Raw genomic sequence first — 21,847 nt, forward strand, 5'->3', positions numbered from 1 at the left:
CATACTGGTTTAGAGATCAAGGGAAAGCACTAATATTAGTTTGGTCCTATTCATGTATGCATGATGTTAAACAAAAACATTTTCCCAAATACCTTTAGATATATGAATTCAGAGAAAATACAGATAGATATGTATCTAATCACAGAATATTTGTATGTCTACACATTTGCTCATGTTTCTATGCCTACTCATATACACATATTTATGTTTACAAGAATGCACGATTACATTTATGCATCTGAATGCCTCCCCATCCATAGGGAATATAATTTATTTATACACTATGAAATATATAATTTTGGACAGTCATAAATATCTTTAGCAAAAAAAAGTGTGTCTGTTTTAGGACTTGCTTGACATTAAATCCCAAAATATCATTATAAAGGTATTGTTATTTGTAATACTATACTATACTATACTATACTATACTATACTATACTATACTATACTATACTATACTATACTATACACTCTACTATATTACATTATATTGTAAAGATACTGTCATGCTATTTTTTCATCTCATCTCTTAGGGGGCAATTAAGTGACAAAGTAGATAGAGCACTAGCAGTAAAGTCAGGAAGACTAAGACATGAGCTCAAATCTGGCTTTACAAGCTTACTAGCTGTGAGAAATTGGGCAAGTAACTTAATTCTGTTTTTATTTTAATTGAAATTTTTTATTCTTTATCTGGAAAGAGAAGAGTTTTAGGATTTTGGGGGTATAGAAGGGGGTAATCTGTGTGTGGTATCTGAACTCAAATCAAGAAGGAAATAATTTTAGTATTGTTGCCAAGAAAACCCCAAATATGATCATGAAGAGTCAGACACAATTGAAATAACTGAACTGGAAAATCATCATGTCACATATAAATCATCACACTATTAAGCAATATTTTATTATATTAACTTTATTACAGAATGTCATGCTATAGTATATCTGTTATATCATGCCACATTTCATTATATTATACCATATATGTCAAATCATATAATATTACATATAAATTATCTAACAAATGTAATATGTGGAAATATTTCCTGTATAAGCTTGCATATTTGCATAAAATAAATTACCTTCTATGTACTATTGAACACTTTGTTCATGCTGAATTATAATCCCCATGGTTTTCAAATCCATAGATAGCAAGGTAAAATATAAGCATAGTATTCTTGAATAGATTTTTCAAATAATCTTCATTGTACACTATAGGATTTTAAAAAGTTAACAGGAGAAATTCTTTATCTTTAAAGTAGCATTTCCTTTTCAAACATGCTGCTATTGTTTAATTCTGTTTCATTACAAATTTCTATTTGACAACCAGAACTAGCGTCCTTATCCCATAACTTTAATCATGTATGTATTCATGCATATATGTATATATACATATATTATATACATGGGTGTATACATTTTTGCATTTATTACTATATAAAAACTTTTAAAAAGCATAGAAATACACAAAATTAACTTTGTACTAATCAATGTTCATTTTTAATATATGTTGTAAAAAAGTGATAGAACAAGAAATTTAAATTCAAATCAGGTCTCATAAAAGAAAGTGTATTTTATTCTCACTGTTATTAAGCAGTTGACATAACATTGTTTGTATCTGTCAGAAAATGACAATTAAACTCTACTCTGAACCAAAAATCTTTTCAGAAAATGGGGGAAAACATGCTAATTCTCCAATCTTTGCCTCTGTTTCTGTCTGTCTGTCTTTTCTCTCTCCCTGTTTCTCTTTGCACCTCTCTCTCTTTACTCATAGGCAAACTCATCTGGAAGTCTGATTTAATTACTTTCCTTTAAAAAAGTAAACAGGCATCTCTTGCATATCTACATTTTAGAAGATTTCCTGTGTATATTAGCAGGTTAAGTGGCTCTTTGCCATGGTCTGGCAGTCAATATAGTTCAGAGACAGAATAGGAGCCAAGGTTTTTTTTACTGTGAGTCAGTATCTCTATCCACTATTCCAGGCTGCCTCACAGGGGAATATATTTCTCTAAGTTCTATGGGAAATAACCCTATGTACAACTTTCAAAGGCTTAGATAACTGTTACTATTTTAAACAGCTTTCTACATAAAGAAATACAAGGACAAAGTCCCAATACTCAGGAGAAGAAAATGCCTTTTAAAAAGAAAAAGAAAAGCTATTTGAAAAGCTATACAGTTTCTACAAAGAAGCCTCCTACAGACCTTTGAGAAAGCAAAAGGGACTTTTAAGTGTAACAGTTTTACTCTTTTTCAACTTGTGGTTATATTTTTCTTTTTTACAGTGCAGTTCTCCACATGGAAAGCTTTATTTTCATAGGTTTTAGAAATCTGCTCTTAGAATCCCAGCTAATCATTGTCATTATGAGTATCACTGCTAAATGAGGAGAGGAAAAGAAGAATATTAGACTTTAGTCAAATCTTGAAAGGTACAATCATTATATTAAAAAGAATATACCCACACAGAAAATTACAGGAAAAAATCATGGCTTCCATATTATAGAAAGAACATTCTTGTATTTCATCACATACCCCCATTCAACTATTCATTAAAAATAATTTTGAAGTCTCTACCTCTATGTTGTGCCAAGAAAAAAATACAATTGTTCTTTCTTATCTAAAACTGAATGTGCATGTCATTAAATATTTGGATTAATAATGAGAACATATCAGATAACTATAATTGTGTACAATACATAGATATACAGATGTTACTAATTTCTCTCACTTTTAAATAATACAATGTCATATATATAATATATATATATATATATATATATTACTATGGAATATTATTGTTCTATAAGAAACCACAAAGGATTGGCCCCTAGAGAAGCATAAAATGACTTTTAGGATCTGATGCTGAGTGATGGGAGCAGAACCAAGAAAACAATGTACACATCAACAACATTATAAGGAGAACAGTCTTGATGCAAGCAGCTCCTCTCAACCATCCAGAGAGCTAGGGCAATTGTATTAGACTGGTAATGGTCTACATTATCCTCATCCAGGTGAAAAAAAAAAACACGCACAGATAAAGAAAACAACCCTTATGAATCTAATGAACACTTTTATTAAATTATCTCTTATGCATCTCTTTCCTTTAACCCTAATTCCTTATGCCAAAATGACTAATATGTAAGCATGTTTATCAAAAATGTGTACGTACAATGCTAACCTGACTGTTCCCTGCTGAGGGGAGGGGGTGGGAAGGGAGGAGGAAGGAATTTTATAACTTGGAAATTTACATGTGTATATGGATGAAAATAAATAAATATTTCTTTTTAAATAGAGAGATTGCCTAAAAAGATCTTGGGGGAAACTTGAGAGTCTGAGAGGAACGGATAAGTTCAAGATTGGTAGGAGGTCAGATATTACGGTGTCAAACTACATCTATTTCTTTTTTAATTAATTAATTAATTAGTTTTCATCCATATGTACATGTATATTTTTAAGTTACAAAGGTTCCTTCTGCCCTCCTTTCCCAACCCCCTTCCCTCAGTAACAAGTCAAATTAGCATTGTACATACATATTTTTGGTAAATGTATTTAATTAGTCATTTTGGTATGAAAAATTAGGACTAAGGGAAAGAGATACATTAGAGAGATCTGAAGGGTTGGTTTTCCTTTTTTTTTAATTTTGTTTTTCTTCTTCTGGATGGGGATAGCATTGTCCATAGCTGGTCTAATAAGGTTGTCCTAGCTCTCTGACCTGCTGAAAGGAGCTGCTTCCATTAAGGTTGATCATCTCACAATATTTGTTGTTGATGTGTATATTGTTCTCTTGGTCTGCTCCCTCTACTAAGTATCAGGTCCTGTAAATCATTCCATGCCTCTCTAGAGTCTGATCATTTATGATTTCTTATAGACCAATAATATTTCATAATATTCATATCATATACCATAATTTGTTTAGCCATTCCTCAATTGATGAGCATCTGCTCAATTTCTAATTCTTTGCCATTACAAAAAGAACTGCTATGAATGTTTTCCAAGATGTAGGACTTTTGCCATTTTTTACAATTTCTTCTGGATATAGTCCTAGAATTGGAGTTGCTGTGTCAAAAGGTTTAAACAGTTTTATTGCTCTTTGGGCATAGTTATGTTTTGCTCTCCAGACTGTCTGGATCTGTTCAAAACTCCACCAGTAATCCATTAAGGTCCCAATCATCGCACAACCACTCCATCACTGATGATTTTCCCTTTATCTCATCTTGGTCAATCTGATAGGTGTGAGATGATACCTCATTGTTGTTTTAAATTGCATTTCTCTAATCAATAATGATTTGGATCATTTTTCATATGATTTTTATAGCTTTAATTTCTTCATTTGAAAACTGTCTATTCATATCCTTGGACCATTTATCAATTGGGGAATCTACATCTAAATCAATAGTTTCAATAATTTATTAAACATTTCTTGACTGCTATGTCCAAGACATTCTGATAAGCACTAGGGATACAAATAAGAAATTCCAATCCTTTCTCTCAAGAAATTTGCAACTTATTAGCAGAAAACTATATGGAAAAAGGATACAGAAAAGGAGGGAATGCCAAAGATTACCTGCTTTGGGGGGCCTTTTTTCCCATGAAACTGTTACCAGGCAGAAAAGTATTTGCATAGTATAGTGAGCTCAAAGTTTTGAATCTGCCCTCTATGAAATAAATAAATACATACATAAATATTTTTTTAAAAAATTGGAGTTTTTAATTGACCTTCCTGTCCATTAAAGAAAGGGGAAACGAGTCCAAGGTAGATAGTGTCAAGTTTGAATGAGACATATGGCAATTAGATTGAAAGAACTAGCTAGGTAGCTCAATGAATAAAACACTAGGCCTGGCTGAACCTCTCAAAAACTTGTTCAGCTTTTGTTTCTTTTCTTTTTTAATTTGCAAAGAGACTGGGGTGGTTTTACAGTAAGAAATTGAAACTAACAGAGTTAAGGGATTTGCCCAGGATCAAAGAGAAAAAGAAGTCATTCTGACTCAATTCACCTAGCTGCCCTGGAAAACAGGAAAACCTGAGTTCAAATCTGTCCTCACTTACTATGTGACTCCACTCAAATCACTTAACCACTGTTTGCCTTAAAATACTGCAGAAAGAACTAGCAAACCACTTGAAAAGCCTAGTCAAAAAAAGGCAATGGGGTAACAAAGTGAAAAGTTGGCTATAAAGAACAGAGTTTTCATCTATGGAAAATCCCATGGAGAGTATTGGAGTGGCATATTGCATGCGGACACATACATAAACACACACACATACATATGTATATATAAATATATAAATATATATATATATTTATTTATAAATTTACATTTCTGTAATACAAAGGTTGAAAATTCACCTTTCCCAGAAAACATCCTTTATAAAAAGTTGACATTGGAAACCAAAAAACTTGCTGATAATCCAATTTTCACTTCCCTACCTTTAAGCAAGTAAATTTATCAATTCAAAAGTATGCTTAGAGAGGGAGGGCTCCCTGAATTGTAAACAGTGTCCTGTCTTTTCAATTATGAACCCCCTCCAGTTATATTTTTGCCTTCAATGTTTATTAGCTGATGTCATTTCTCTCTCTCTCTCTCTTCCTACCTTACCCATGCTTCACCAGATCTTGGGAGACCATACCCTTTGATTGGACAAGTTGGAAGTGACGTTATAAATCTCCTTCTGCTGGATGAGACTATTTAAAGACAACAGTGTGCATCCCCCTTTTTTCGAGGGGGAAGGAATCTAGTTTACTAGTCAGATCCCCACAATCTCCCCATACACACACACACACACACACATGCACACTGGCAGTGTGTGACTTAGAGAAAATCTTTTTGTTAAACTAAATCTGTTTTGCTCTTCATTAGGGTCAAAACCTCTGGCAATGTTTATTCTTAATTAACACTGGGAAACTTATTTTACACATACTTATTTTCCAACAGGTCAAAAGTTCCACATTTTGGGAAGACTCACATTATCAAAGCCATTTAAACTTTTTTATGCTTTAGAGAATATGTTTATGAAAAAATGATTTGATTTGTAACCCGATGGAGGGCAATTGAAAATCTAAAATATTTTGTCTTATAAATATTATACTAAGGGAGGAGCCAAGGCAGAAGAGAAAAGTCAGGAACTTATCTGAACTCTTCCCAGTCTCCCTAACAAATAACATCAATAAAGTCTTTAAATGGATTCTGGAGTGACAGAACACACAAAAAGACAGAATGGACCAATTTCCTCAATTAAGATATCTTATAAAGAAAGGTTTGTCTGCCTTGGGTATAGGGGGAGCATGGACCAGCACAGAGAGTTGAAGGGTAAGGCAGTAAAGGTTCTCAGCTACAGCAGAGGTGAGCAACTGAGACCCCTGTGTCTGGGCTAGGAAAGCTTCAGAAGGGAAGGCAATTGTTACCCCCAGGTCCCCTGAAAAGCCATCTCAGCACAGTGGAGAAATTGCTTGCACCTGAGACCTTAGTAAGAAATGTCTGTGAGCAAGGCTTCTGACCTCCAGCATAAGAAGCTAGGGACAATGACACCTTTGGACCAGGAGCAGAAAAGAACTTTTAAAGCAATGAAGGTAAAAATGATAAAGAAACAAGGAAAAAACATTACCACCGAAAGCTACAATTTGTGACAAGGAAGATCAAAGCATCATCTCAAAAGAAACAATGCAAATTGCCCACATGTCAAGCCCCAGAAGGGAATAGGAATTGCTCTCAAGCCCAAACAGTTCTTGATGAAGTTCAAAATGAATATAAAAATGAAGTGAAAATGATTAGGAAGGACTTCTGCGATGGAGTCAAGGTGGCAGCATGAAGCAAGGATGATGACAGATCTTTTCCCTACATGATGATAAAGGAATTATCTACACTGACATTAAAGCTGGAAATCACACCAAAATTATAGGATCTAAATAAGTTTTCAGTTGGAGACATCATGGAGGATCTTTAGGGAAGGTTTCTCTCTTTGTGGGGCTAAGGTGGGAAAGGAGGAGTAAAGCTCAACTAGGCAGGAGAGAGGGAAAGGCAGTGGAAGGATTTTAGCCACAGTGAAGCCCAGATCCTTACAGCTAGTCAGCAGCACAGGTCCAGGCAACTAGATAGCAAGCCAGCAAGTAGGGTCACAACCTCAGACAAAGCCTGAACCCTGGGGGCAATGGGACAAAAGACTTGACTGGATTTGGAGCAAACCATTGCATAGGCAGAGCCTGGAAACAATTGAAGAAACAAAACTTTGTATAGGCTATGTCTGGGGTTCATAGCCAATGTCTTGACCATGATAAACCAGGAATCAGCCACTAGATCCAGCACAAAAAGTTTAGGTCCTTACTATCAAGGAGTGGAACTCAATAATCAAACTCAGCAAAAAAGGAAAAAAAAAAGAAAAAAACTAAAATAAATTGTTCTAACCATAGAAAGCCTCTATGAAGATAGAAATGATAACAATGCTAGTTCAGAAATAGAAAACAGTGACAAATAATCTGCAGAGGAAATCTCAAAGGAGTCTTTGAATTGAGCTCAAATCTCAAACCTCATAGAAGACCTTAAAAAAGAATTTAAAAACCAAAGAAGACAGGAAAAAGAAAAATGGGAAAAAAAGAAATGAGAGCAATACAGGAAAATTATGAAAAACTGACCAAAGAAATCAGCTCCTCTCAAAGTGAAAATAACCAACTGGAAAAAGTATGCAATTCATCAGAAAATAAAATAAAACTGCTGGCAAAGGAATGCAACTCATCTAAAAGTCAAATAAATCAACTGGAATGGGAATGTAAATCACCAAAAAGTAAAATTAACCAACCAGAAAAGGAAATACAAAAGCTAAATGAAGAAATAAAACCATAAAGAATTAGAATTGGACTATAGAAACTAAGGTATCTCTAAGCTACCAAGATTCTATCAAGCAAAATCAAAAGGCTGAAAAAAATTGAAGAAAATTATGAACAAAGTATAAAGTGCCTTTTAGGTAAAACAAATAACATGCAAAATAGATGCAGGACAGAAATTTACAAATTATTTGTCTACCAGAAAGCCCAGATCAAAAAAAAATATCTTGGAAAATATTCAGGAAATTATCAGGGAAAACTCTACCAATATACTAGATCAAAAAGACAATATATTTTGAAATAATACACAGGATTCCTTGAAATAATATATATATAATTCCCAAAATAAAAACCCCAAGAACTATCATAGCCAAATTCCAGTATTCTCAAAAAGAGAAAATACGGCAATAAAACTGATTGACTTCCGGCCAAGATGATGGAGAGAAGACAGGCACAGTTCTAAAGTCTCCTGATCTCTTCCCCATATATCACATGAAACAAACCTCTTAAAAGAAATCCGAACCAGGAAACCCAGAAAGAAAAGCCAGGAGAGCAAAATCTACCTCAGGATTTGTCTCCCGTGGCATCCTTGGCTGAGTATGGGCAGGTGAGTCTGGGCAGGTGAGTCTGAGCTTCGAGGGAAGATCAGCCAGATCAACAGCTGAGTGAGAACTGGGAGTCTGATGGCCTGAGAGCCGGACCTGCTGTATCAGCAGTGGGGCTGGATGAAGGGGGCTTGGTTCCATGGGGAAGCAGAGGAGCTGGTGTTGGTGCTGTCTCCCTGGAGCTTGGGGAAGGGGCTGCCGGGAGAGGTCTGGTGCAGTACAGCTGCGGACACCATCCCTGGGCTCCTCAGGTCTGAGAAACTCTGAGCCCATGCCTCCATTGCACTGAGGCCTCCTCCCAAACAAAAGCAAATTACTTCTGCCTCAGGCCCAGGTGTGTGAGCAAAAGAACCAGCTCAGCTGACGAATCACCTCAGGGTAAAGCCCACCACTGATTGAAGGCAAAAGAATTCAATAGCTCCAATTCCTTGCCTAAAGCAAAGGGAGAAGGCCTGGCAACCAAGGTCACAGACACCCCAGAGAGGGAAACCAGCACCTCCTACTGGCCAGCCAGGAAAGCTGCACTCAGTAAAGCCTTTAGAGATCCCAAGCCCAGTTGAACCAGCCCCGCCCTCCAACTCAAGGTCTTAGCATAATGAAGAAGGGTCAGTGGAAAGGTGAATCCATAGAAAAATTCCTGGAAGGGAAAGACCCCAAACCAGAGAGACCTGGAACATCTGAGGAGAATACAATCTGGTCTGCAGCACAGAAAGACTTCCTTGAAGAAATAAGGAAGGAGTTTAAAAATCAACTGGAAAATTTGGGGGAGACAATCAATACCTTCAACAAGAAAACAAAACCTTAGAAAGTAGAATTGGACAAACACAAAAGGAGAATAAATCTCTCAGATAATCAATTGGACAATTACAAATTGAGAATAATTCTCTCAGATCCTCAAATGAGCAAATGCACAAAGAAATTAATTCCCTCAAAACCTCAATTGGTCAAATGGAAAGCTCTTTCAAAAGTAGAATTGACCAATTGGAAAAGGTTAATGAAGAAAACTCCTCCCCCCAAAAAATAATGGCGTCTACTGAAACTAATGACTTCACGAGACAGCAAGAGTCAGTTAAACAAAATCAAAAATTAGAAAAAATAAAAGCAAATGTGAAATACCTCATCAACAAAACCAGTGACCTTGAGAATAGATCGAGGAGGGGCAACCTGAAAATTATAGGACTTCCTGAAAACATTGAAGAGAAAAAACTCCTGGACTTAATATTACAGGATCTAGTGATGGAAAACTGCCCTGATATCATCGAATCGGAGGGCAAAGTAGTTATTGAAAGAGTACATTGATCCCCACCAGAAAAAGATCCTAAAATGAAAACACCAAGGAATGTTGTGGCCAAACTCCAGAACTATCAGATAAAAGAGAAAATCCTGCAAGCAGCCAGAAAGAAACAATTTAAATATCAAGGAGCCACAGTAAGTATCACGCAGGACCTGGCTGCATCAACTTTAAGGGATAGAAGGACCTAGAATGAGATATTTCGAAGAGCACGGGAGCTTGTAATGCAGGCAAGAATATACTTTCCTGCAAAGCTGAGCCTTCTCTTCCAGGGAAAAAGATGGACATTTAATGAAATGGAAGAATTCCAAAAATTTCTGATGAAAAGACCAGAGCTAAACAGAAAATTTGGATATCAAACAGGAGGTTCAAGAGACACATGAAAAGGTAAAAAAATTAAAAAAGGGGGGGGGAGTAAAAGGAAACAAATGCAATCGAGCAAGTTGAAACTGGCTATATCCTGGCATGGCGGGGGGGGGGGGGGGGGGGGGGTTGATAGAGATTCTCATAAATCCTGAGAAATGTAACTCTAACAGAGAGAATATACCTAGCCAGAAATGATGGACATCCATGACCTATCCATGAGATTGATATCTAATGGGATGTAACTGGCTTGAACTCCACTGGGGAGAAAGACTCTAATAACTCTCAGGAATTTTGACTCTATTCAACAGAATATACTGAACTAGAAGGGTCAGACACTCAGAATTTTCTATGACTTAGATGATCTAAAAGAAAATACACTATCTCCCTAAAAAGGGGAACAGGAAAGAGATGGGAGGAGGGAGGGGATTGAATGGGACAAATCTCATTACACTAAGAGGTACAAAAAACCTGTGGTAATAGAGGGGAAGAAGGGAGTAGAGGAGAAACACCTGAATCTTCTTTTCATGAGACTTGGCTTAAAGTCAACCTACACATACTCAGTTAACTTATAAAACATCTAACCTTTCAAGAAATAAAAGGGGAAAATGGGAGGGGGGGACAGAGAAAGAGAAGGGGAGTGGAGGAAATAAGGGGAAATAACAAAAAGAAGGGAAGGGAACAGGGAAAGGTGAAAGAAAGGGGAGGGTGTGATATAGGAGGGCAAACACACTGAAGGGAGTGGTATTCAAAAAGAAAACATTGGGAATATGGATAAAAGGGGGTAAGGGGGAAAAATAAAAAAACAGAAGGAAGATAGCACAGAGGGCAATAAAGAATTAGTAATCATAACCTTGATTGTGAATGGAATGAACTCTCCCTTAAAACGTAAGCAAATAGCAGAGTGGATTAAAAACCAGAATCCTATAATATGCTGCTTACAAGAAACTCATTTGAAGCAGAGAGACACATATAGATTAAAGGTAAAAGGTTGGAGCAAAATATATTTTGCTTCAGCTGAAGTCAAAAAAGCAGGGGTAGCAATCCTTATCTCAGACAAAGCAGCAGCCAAAAATAGATAGCATTAAAAGAGATAAGGAAGGAAACTTTATCCTCCTAAAAGGTACCATAGACAATAAAATCATTTCAGTATTGAATATATATGCACCCATTGGGACAGCACACAAATTCTTAGAGAACAATCTGAAAGAATTACAGGAAGACATAGACAGCAAAACTCTACTAGTAGGAGACCTCAACCTCCCACTATCAGATCTAGATAAATCAAATCATAAAACAAACTAGAAAGGAATAAGGGAGGTAAATAGATTGTTAGAAAAATTAGATAAGGTAGACATATGGAGGAAAATGAATGGGGATAGGAAGGAATATACCTTTTTCTCTGCAGTACATGGATCTTATACAAAAACTGACCATGTACTAGGACATAAAAACCTAATGATCAACTGTAGAAAGGCAGAAATAGTGAATACATCTTTCTCAGATCACAATGCAATAAAAGTCATATGCAATACTCGGCCAAGGAGATATAGACCCAGAGCAAATTGGAAACTGAATAACCTCATCTTAAAACATGAGTGGACCAAAAAACAAATTATAGAAAGAATTAACCATTTTATCCTAGATAATGATAATAATGAAACAACATACCAAAAGCTATGGGATTCATTCAAAGCAACTCTCAGGGGATATATTATAGCTCTACATGCTTATATGAATAAATTGGAGAAAGAGGAAATCAATGAACTAAACATGCAACTAAAAAAATTAGAGAAAGAACAAATCAAAAATCCCAAGTCAAATACCAACTTAGAAATTTTAAAAATTAAAAGAGAAATTAATAAAATTGAAATCAAAAAACTATTGAATTAATAAATAAAAACAAAAGTTGGTTTTCTGAAAAAAAAAACAATAAAATTGATAAAGCTCTGGTCAATTTGATTAAAAAAAGAAAGAAGAAAACCAAATTGCTAGTATTATAAATGAAAAAGGTGACCTCACCACCAATGAGGAGGAAATTAAAGTAATAATTTGAAATTATTTTGCCCAACTTTATGCCAATAAATTTGATAATCTAAGTGAAATGGATGAATATTTACAAAAATATAAGTTGCCCAGGTTAAATGAAGAAGAGATTAAATACCTGAACAACACTATCTCAGAAAAAGAAATTCAACAAGACATTATTGAACTCCTTAAAAACAAAATCTCCAGGGCCTGATGGATTCACAAGTGAATTCTACCAAACATTTAAGAAACAATTGGTTCCAATCCTATATAAACTCTTTGGAAAAATAGGGAAAGATGGAACTCTGCGTAACTCTTTCTATGAAACCAATATGGTACTGTTACCTAAACCAGGAAGAGTTAAAACAGAGAAAGAAATTTATAGACCTATTTCCCTGATGAATATGGATGCAAACATCCTAAATAAAATCTTAGCAAAACAACTACAACAAATCATCACTAGGATAATACATTATGATCCAGTAGGATTTATTGCAGAAATGCAGGGTTGGTTCAATATTAGGAAAACTGTTAGTATACTCAATTATATCAATAACAAACCTATCAGAAATCGTATGATCATATCAATAGATGCTGAAAAAGCTTTTGACAAAATACAGCATCCATTCCTCTTAAAAACACTAGAGATTGTAGGAATAAATGGACTGTTCCTTAAAATAATTAGCAGTATCTATCTGAAACCATCAACAAGCATTATACTCAATGGGGAGAGGCTAGAGGCATTCCCAATAAGATCAAGGGTTAAACAAGGGTGTCCATTATCACCACTACTATTCAATATTGTATTAGAAATGTTAACATCAGCAATTAGAGAAGAAAAAGAAATTAAAGGAATTAGAATTGGGAAGGAAGAGACAAAACTCTCACTATATGCAGATGACATGATGGTCTACCTAGAGAATCCCAAGAAATCATCTAAAAAACTACTGGAAACCATTAGCAATTTTAGAAAATTTGCAGGTTATAAAATAACCCCCTGTAAATCCTCATCTTTCCTATATATGACTAGCAAGAAATAGCAGGAAGAGCTAGAAAGAGAAATTCCATTCAAAGTAACCTCAGACAGTGTAAAATACTTGGGAGCCTATTTGCCAAGACAGACTCAGAATCTTTTTGAAAACAATTTGAAAACAATTTGAAAACACTTCTCACACAAATTAAATCAGATTTAAATAACTGGGAAAATATCAACTGCTCATGGAAAGGTAGAGCTAATATAATAAAAATGATAATTTTACCAAACTAAACTATCTGTTTAGTGCCCTACCAATCAAAATTCCAAAAGATTACTTTAATGAGCTAGAAAAAATTGTAAGTAAATTCATATGGAGAAATAAAAAGTCAAGAATTGTCAGGAGCTTAATGAAAAAAAGAGCAAACGAAGGTGGCATAGCAATACCCGATCTAAAATTATATTATAAAGCATCAGTCATCAAAACTGTTTGGTATTGGCTAAGAAATAGAGTGGTGGACCAGTGGAATAGACTAGGTGTAAAAGCAGGAGAGGATTATAGTAATCTGCTGTTTGATAAACACAAAGAGTCAGGCCAGCAGGATAAAAACTCCCTCTGATAAAAACTGCTGGGATACTTGGAAGTTAGTATGGAAGAAACTGAGATTAGACCAACACCTCACACCCTTTACCAAGATAAGATCCAAATGGTTACAGGACATAGACATAAAAAACAATACTATAAGCAAATTAGAAGATCAAGGACTAAGCTACCTGTCAGATCTATGGAAGAACAGTTTATGACTAAGGAAGAGTTAGAGAACATCACTAAAAACCAATTAGATGATTTCGATTACATAAAATTAAAAAGCTTTGGCCCAGATAAAACCAATGTAACCAAGAACAAAAGAAATGTGGTAAATTGAGAAACAATCTTTACAACTAATGATTCTGACAAAGGACTCATTTGTAAAATATACAGAGAACTGAGTCATATTTTTAAAACAAAAAGCCATTCCCCAATTGACAAATGGTCAAAGGATATACAAAGGCAATTTACAGATGAGGAGATCAAAGCAATCCATAGCCATATGAAAAAATGATCTAAATCATTAATTATTAGAGAAATGCAAATTAAAGCTTCGCTGAGGTACCACCTCAAACCTCTCAGATTGGCCAGTATGACCAGGAAGGATAATGATCATTGTTGGAAGGGATGTGGGAAATCTGGGACACTATTACACTGTTGGTGGAGCTGTGAACTCATCTAACCCTTCTGGAGAGCTATTTGGAACTATGCCCAAAGGGCAACAAAAATGTGCATACCCTTTGACCCAGCCATACCACTACTGGGTCTATACCCTGAAGAGATGAGGAAAAAGGGTAAAAACATTACTTGTACAAAAATATTTATAGCAGCCCTGTTTGTGGTGGCAAAGAATTGGAAATCCAGTAAATGTCCTTCAATTCGCGAATGGTTTAGCAAACTGTGGTATATGTATGTCATGGAACACTATTGCTCTATTAGAAACCAGGAGGGATGGGATTTCAGGGAAACCTGGATGGATTTGCATGAACGCATACTGAGTGAGATGAGCAGAACCAGAAAAACACTGTACACCCTAACAGCAACATGGGAGTGATGTTCAACCTTGAAGGACTTGTTCATTCCATCAGCACAACAATTGTTAACAATTTTAGGCTGTCTGCAAAGGAGAGTACCATCTGTATCCAGATAAGGAGCTGTGGTGTTTGAACAAAGTACAAGGACTATTGCCTTTAATTCAGAAAAAAATAATCCAAATGTCTTATGGTTTGATCTGGTTACCTCTGAGAATTCTGTTCTCTTTAAGGATATGATTTCTCTCTCATCACACCCAATTTGGATCGAGGTACAACATGGAAACAAAGTAAAGACTGATGGAGTGCTATCTGTGGGGTGGGGGTGGGGGAGGGAAGCAAGATTGGGGGAAAACTGTAAAACTCAAATAATATCTTTAATAAAAATTAAAAAAAACTGATTGTACCTTTTGACCCAGAAATAGTTATTTTATGCCTATACCCAGAAGAAATCATAAATACTGGAATAGTTCCTCAGGGTCCAAAATATTCCAGCAGCTTTTTTTATGATGGCAAAGAAGTGGAATTTGAGGGCATGACCATCAATTGGGGAATGGTTGAACTAGTTATTATGTAGGAATGTGATGGACTATGTTTCATAAGAAAGCATGAATGGTTAGACTATAGAGAGGCATGGAAAGAATTATAGGAATTGATGCTGAGTAAAGGGAGCAGACCAAAGTTTTCACCTTAACATCAACATTGTGAGTTGATCAACTTTGATAAATGTAGCTCCTATTAGCAGTTCAAAGAGTTAGGTGAACCTTGGGCGATCTGTTATGGACCATGCCATCCACATCCAGAAAAAGAAAATAAACAAAACAAAGCAAAACTACAGAATCTGAATGAACACAATGCTCACTGTTAAAAATTTCTCTTATGTTTTGGTTCCTAGCTCATGGTTTTCTTTCTTCTCCCTTCGTCATAATTCCTCATACAGAAAATGAGTAATATGTAAACATGTTAAACACAAATGTACATGTACGTTATTCAATAGATTTTTACTGCTGAGGAGAGGGCAATGGAAAGGAAGGGTGGATGGAAATTTGTAACATATATATGCATGTGGATGAATGTTGATGAACTTTCATAAGCTGTAGTTGGAAAAATAAAATATTAGTAGAAAAGAAAAAATTTTAGGAAAAGAAATGAGAGGTATATGAGAGAATCAATAACTTGTAAAAAGAAGCTCAAAAATTGACTGAAGAAAAATCTTCAGAAATACAATTGGTCATATGGAACAAGAAAACTCTTTAAAAATATAATGGGTGGGGAGTACAGCTGGGTGGCCCAGTGGGTAGAATACCAACCCTGGAATTAAGAGGATCTGAGTTCAAATCCAGCCTCAGACACTTAATATGTACTTAATTTTATGACCTTGCACAAATCACTTAACCCACTACCTTGCCAAAAAACCAAAACCAAACAAAAATAGTATTGGGCAAATAAAAAATAAAAGCAAAATAACTTCCTTAAAATTGAATTGGTCAAATGGAGAAAGAGATGCAAACATTAACTGAAATAAATCCTTAAATATTAGAATTGTACAAAGGGAAATTAATGGCTATGAGAAATCAATAATCAGTCAAAAAATTAATAAATAAAAAAAATGTAAAATGCCTACTAGAGGAAAACAGAAACAAAAAAATAACTAACCTAGAAAATGCATCCAGGAGAGATAATTTAAAAATTATCAATATATCTGGAAGTTGTGATTTTAAAAAACAATAGACTGAACAACATCTTTCAAATGGAGGACTTTCACACTTCTTTGACAAAAAAGAGTTGGTCAGAAAATTCAATCTCCAAATGCAATATTCAAGAGATGCATAAAAAAGTAAACAAGAAATTTTAAGTAAGACAAAATTGCTCACATGCCTACATGAAAAAATTATACTTGTAACTTAAAATTGCTAGGAGTATTAGAGCAATATTATGAGGCAGAGTGTTTATATTAAATTTGGTATGATAATATTAAAAAAGACAAGACAAAAGAATTGTATGGAGAAAAGAAGAAGGGAAAGTCATAACAGAATAAACTATATAATATGGAAAGGCCTACAAGACCTGCTACAGAAAAGGGAAAGAAGGAAAGAAGACATGAATTGTTTTAATCTTATTCTCATGGGAAGTGTTTCAAAGATGGACTGACATACTCGGTTGTATTTATAAATTTATTTTACCCAGTAAGGAATTAGTAAGAGGAAAGGGGAAAATAAAATGTGGCTCATAGAAATGATTGAAGGAGATGGTAGTCAGAAGGAAAAAATAGTGAGGAAAGTTTTAGTCAAAGGGGAGAGAAAAGTAGAAATGGGGAAATTAGACTGAAGGGCAATACAGAGTTAGTAATCATAACTTTGAATAGGAATGGGATGAATTCATCTATAGAAAGTAAGAAGATCAGAGAGTGGATTAAAAACCTAGAATTTTTCAATATATTTTTACATTAAATGCATTTAGGAGGTAGCTAGGTGGCACAGTGGATAGAATACTAATCCTGGAGCCAGGAAAAGATGAGGTCAAATCTGGCTCCCAACACTTGATACTAGATGTGTGACCTGGACAATTCATTTAAATTTATTGTCTTGGAAAAACTCAAAACCAAAACAAAACCAAATTCATAAAAACTTTTGAAGCAGAGAGATATATTATCGAAAAGTTAAAAGGTAGAGCAGAGTATATCATGCTTCAGCTGAAGTTAAAAAATAAACAAGCTGTAGACAGCAATTTTGATCTCAGATAAAGCAAAAGTCAAAATAGATCTAATTAAAAGGGATAAGGAAAAAAACTGCATTTTCCTAAGGGTTCCATAGACTATGAAATAATATCTGTGCTAAATCCAAGCAGTGCAATATCCAAATTCTTTTTTTTAGTGTCCAAATTAATAGAGAAGTTAAATGAGTTAAGGAAAACATAGACAAAATAACTATATTAGTGGAGGAAAAGTTAACCTATCTCTCTCAGAATTAGAGAAATCTAAACATGCAAAAAAAGGAAAAAAAGAAATTAAAGAAATCAATAGAATTGGAGAAGTTATTAGAGAAAATTCTATATCTCTAAATGCTTATATAAAATATAGAAAGAGGAGAACAATGAGTTGGACATATAAGTAAAAAAGCTAATGAAAATTTTAAAAATCCCCAATGAAATACCAAATTTTAAATTCTGAGAATCAAAGGAGAGATTAATAAAACCAAATGTAAAAAAACTCTTGAAAAAATAAATATAGCTGATAGTTGGTTTCACAAAATAATTGAAACAAATAAATATTTTGTTAATTTAATTTTAAATAAAGAATTAAGACAAATTGCCAACATTAAAAATGAAAAATAGGAATTTAACACCAATGAAGAGGAAGTGAAAGTAGCAATTTGGGACTATTTTACTAAACTATAGGTCAATGAAATGACAGTCTAAGGAAAATCGATGAATATTTACAAAAATATATATTTCTCAGGGATTAACATCAGAGAAAAAATAATAATCAAATAACCCCACTTCAGAAAAAAAGAAATTGAACATGCCATCGATGAGTTCCCTAAAAAAATCTGTTTGTTGGGGCAGCTAGGTGGTGCAGTGAATAGAGCACCAGCCCTGAAGTCAGGAGTACCAGGGTTCAAATACGACCTCAGACACTTAATAATTACCTAGCCGTGTGGCCTTAGGCAAACCACTTAACCCCATTTCCTTGAAAAATCTAAAAACAAAATCTATTTGGCCAAATGGATTCCTAAGTGAATTTTACTAAGCATTTAAAGATATGCTAATTCCAGCTCTATATAAACTATTTGAAAAAATGATGATGAAGGAGTTCTGTCAGGATACCAATATACTGCTGATACCTAAACCAGGAAGAGCTAAAACAGAGAAAGAAAATTATAGACAAATTTCCCCCATGAATATTTATTGTTGTACAGATTCACCTGTTGAACATTAAAAAAAGTAAGGAATATAAATTTCTGATTTCCACATTAGGCATCTGCTCAGGTGTCCACCTTAGAGAGAGTCCTGATTTCAAGTGCCATTTCAACAACTAGTTTGCTGCATTCAACATGAAATTAGGTATCTGTTCTACTGAATGGGTGCAAGCCAGCTGAATCCCACCATTGCATAGAATATGTTCCAATGAAAAACAAGCAACATAATTGAGATAGCAATAACAAAACCATTTGATATCCTCAATAGGCACTAAAATTCTTCTGACAAAACAGTATACATTTAAATTAATAACATTAGAGGAAAGAAGAATATTCAAAATTTTCATTAAAATGATAAGTCTATCTAAAGACATCAACAAGCATTATATATAATGGGAATGCGCTAGAAGCATTTTGCATAAGATCAGGGATAAAAGAAGGATGACCATTATCGCTACTATTATCCAAAATTGCAATAAAATGTTAGCTTTAGCAATAAGAATAGAAAAAGAAGTTGAAGCATTTAGAATAGGCAATCGGAAAAAATTCTTAATCTTTGCTGTTGATATGATGTTATACTTAGAGAATGTGACTTGAAGACTACTTGAAATAAATAAGAACTGCAGTAAATTTGTAGAATATAAAATAAAACCAAATTAATCTCCTGCATTTCTAAGTTGTATTTTTTCTCAGTGTTTTTGTCCCTTTTGTTCTGCTTCAGGACTAATATTGAATGAATAACCTATATCATACTGGTCACTTTATTTTTTTATTTTATTAATATGTTTTTATTTTCAAACATTGCTACAACAGTAATGTTCTAAAAGCAAACATATCCCCAGGCAAAAAAGAGAAACCTCAAGAAAAATAAAGTGAGAGGAAAAAATAACCTTCTTCAGTATCATCAGGTCTTTCTTTGGGATGGATAGCATTCTTTATCATAAGTCCATCAGAGAAATTATTTCAATAATTTTTCCCACAAATGCTATTGCTAGCTGTATTTCCGTCCCTCCAAGTCCTCCTCACTCCTATTTATTCTATTCTCTCTTCTCTCACTTTATCACTCATCAAAAGTATGTTCTATCTGATTACCCTCACCCACAATCTTGCTCTCTTCTATCCCCTACTCTACCCCTTCTCTCCCCTTGGCTTCTTTCACCCACTCCTTTTTTCTCCTATTTTCCTCTAGGGTTAGATAGAGTTCTATATCCAAATGAGTGCATATGTTAATTCCTCTCTGAACCACTTCTGATGAAAATGAAAGTGCTCTATTTCCTCCTTCACCTTTGCCCCTTCCACCCAATTGCAAAACCTTTGTCTTGTCTCTTTTATGTAAAATAACTTAGCCCATTCTAGCTTTCCGTTCCTTTTCATCCAACACATTCTTTTCTTGATAATCAAGTCCATGTTTATGTTATATTATACCTTCACATTCAGCTCCTTCCTATGCCTTGCCTACATATGCTCCTTCTAATTGCCCAAATAAATGAGAAGATTCATATGAGTTATCAGTATCATCTTCCCATGTAGGAACACAAGAACGTCAACACCTTCGTAATTTGTCCTTTTGATTCAACCTCTCTGTGATTCACATCAGTCCTGTACTTAAAGATCAAATTTTCTTTTCCGTTTTGCTTGTTTCAACAGAAAAGTTTGAAAGGATCTTATTTCATTAAATGTTCATCTTTTCCCCTAAAAGAAGAGGTTCAGTTTTGCTAGGTAGTTGATTCTTTTCTGTAATTCAAGCTTTTTAACTTACAGAATATCATATTCCAAACCCTATAAGCCCTCAATGTAGATGTTACTAAATCCTGAATATCCCGATTGTAATTTCACAATATTTGAATTGTTTTTTTCTGGTTGCATGGAATATTTTCTCTTTGACTTGGGAGTTCTGGAATTTGGCTATAATATTCTTTGCAATTTTTTTGGAGGGAATTTTTTTCTGAAGGTATTTGGTAGAAGCTCTTAATTTCTATTTTATGCTGCTCTGTTTCTAGATAATCAGGGCAAATTTCCCAGAGAAATTCTTTGAAAATGAAATCAGTGTTCTTTTCCTGGTGATAACTTTCTGGTACCCCAATAATTTTGAAATTGTCTTTCCTGGATGTTTTCCATGTCTATTGTTTTTCAAATAAGATATTTCACATTTTCTTATAGTTTTTCATTGTTTTGTTTTTGGTCTATTATTTGTTTTTAATGTTAAAATAAATTTATTTATTTAGTTTTGAATTTTACAATTTCCCCCCAATCTTTCTTCCCTCCCCCCACCCCCCCAGAAGTCAGTCTGTTACACTTTACATTGTTTCCATGCTATACAATGATCTAAATTAAACATGTTGAGAGAGAAATCATATCCTTGAGAAAAAGAAAGATAGAATTTTTTAGGTCTTCCAGACAAGATGGCAGAGAGAAGACTGGCATTGTGAAAGGTGCCCTCTCTTTCCCCTCAGAAATAACATGAGAGAAACCTCTTAACAGAAATTTGATGAACATAATCCAGAAAGAGGAGCTAGGAGAAGAGTACCTACCAAGAAGGTCTGTCTCAGGGGACCATGGGTGAACCAGGAGACGAGAGCAAAGGATCAGCATAGGGGCAGCAGTTGGGAGAAGCCAAAGGGCCAGGCTCAACTGTAGAGACATTGGTGAGCGGCAGGTGTAAGATACAACTTTAACTGTGGAGTCTTTGTCTGCGGCAGAGAGGAGGTACAGGAAGGTGAATTCCAGCATAGAGTCTCAGAGCACTCCTGGAGAAAAAGCAGCTAAGCCAGGGACCCGAGCTCCACACTTTCAGCAGAGCCCTTTGCCCAGAGCAACCAATCAACAACCCCCTCACACACAATAGCCCACTCAGGGCAACAGAGTTCACTCAAAGTGAAGAGATTAACTCCTTACCCTAGTGCCCAGTCCAGTGTTCAAGAACAACTGAGACCCTGCTGCTGAGAACCTCAAATACTCCAGAGACTGAAACCAGTGCCCCCTATTGGCTGGCATTTGGATTTACTAAGCCAAGTGAACAGAACCTCTAGGATATTCAAAAGCAAACTTCTGAGAGCCAGTTCTCCCCCCCCACCCCCCAAAAAACAAGACCCTAGAAAGTTGAAAAATGCCAGAGTTTAGGGGGCCCCCTGGAGAAATACTTAGAAGAGACAGATTGTAACCCAGAGGGACCTAGCATTGCTAAGGAGAATATGAATTGGTCTCTAGCTCAGAAAGACTTCCTTGAAGAAATCAGGAAAGAATTT

The 21,847-nt window shown here is 35.0% G+C and overlaps 1 pseudogene; it reads right to left on the reverse strand.

The window, feature by feature from the left end:
- LOC141489458 (ubiquitin conjugation factor E4 A-like) overlaps positions 1 to 21,332 on the reverse strand; it is a 40,802-nt pseudogene extending 19,470 nt beyond the window's left edge.
- Positions 21,333 to 21,847: the final 515 nt, after the last annotated feature.

The sequence above is a fragment of the Macrotis lagotis genome, chromosome 5, assembly GCF_037893015.1.
Source record: "Macrotis lagotis isolate mMagLag1 chromosome 5, bilby.v1.9.chrom.fasta, whole genome shotgun sequence".
NCBI lineage: Eukaryota > Metazoa > Chordata > Mammalia > Peramelemorphia > Peramelidae > Macrotis > Macrotis lagotis.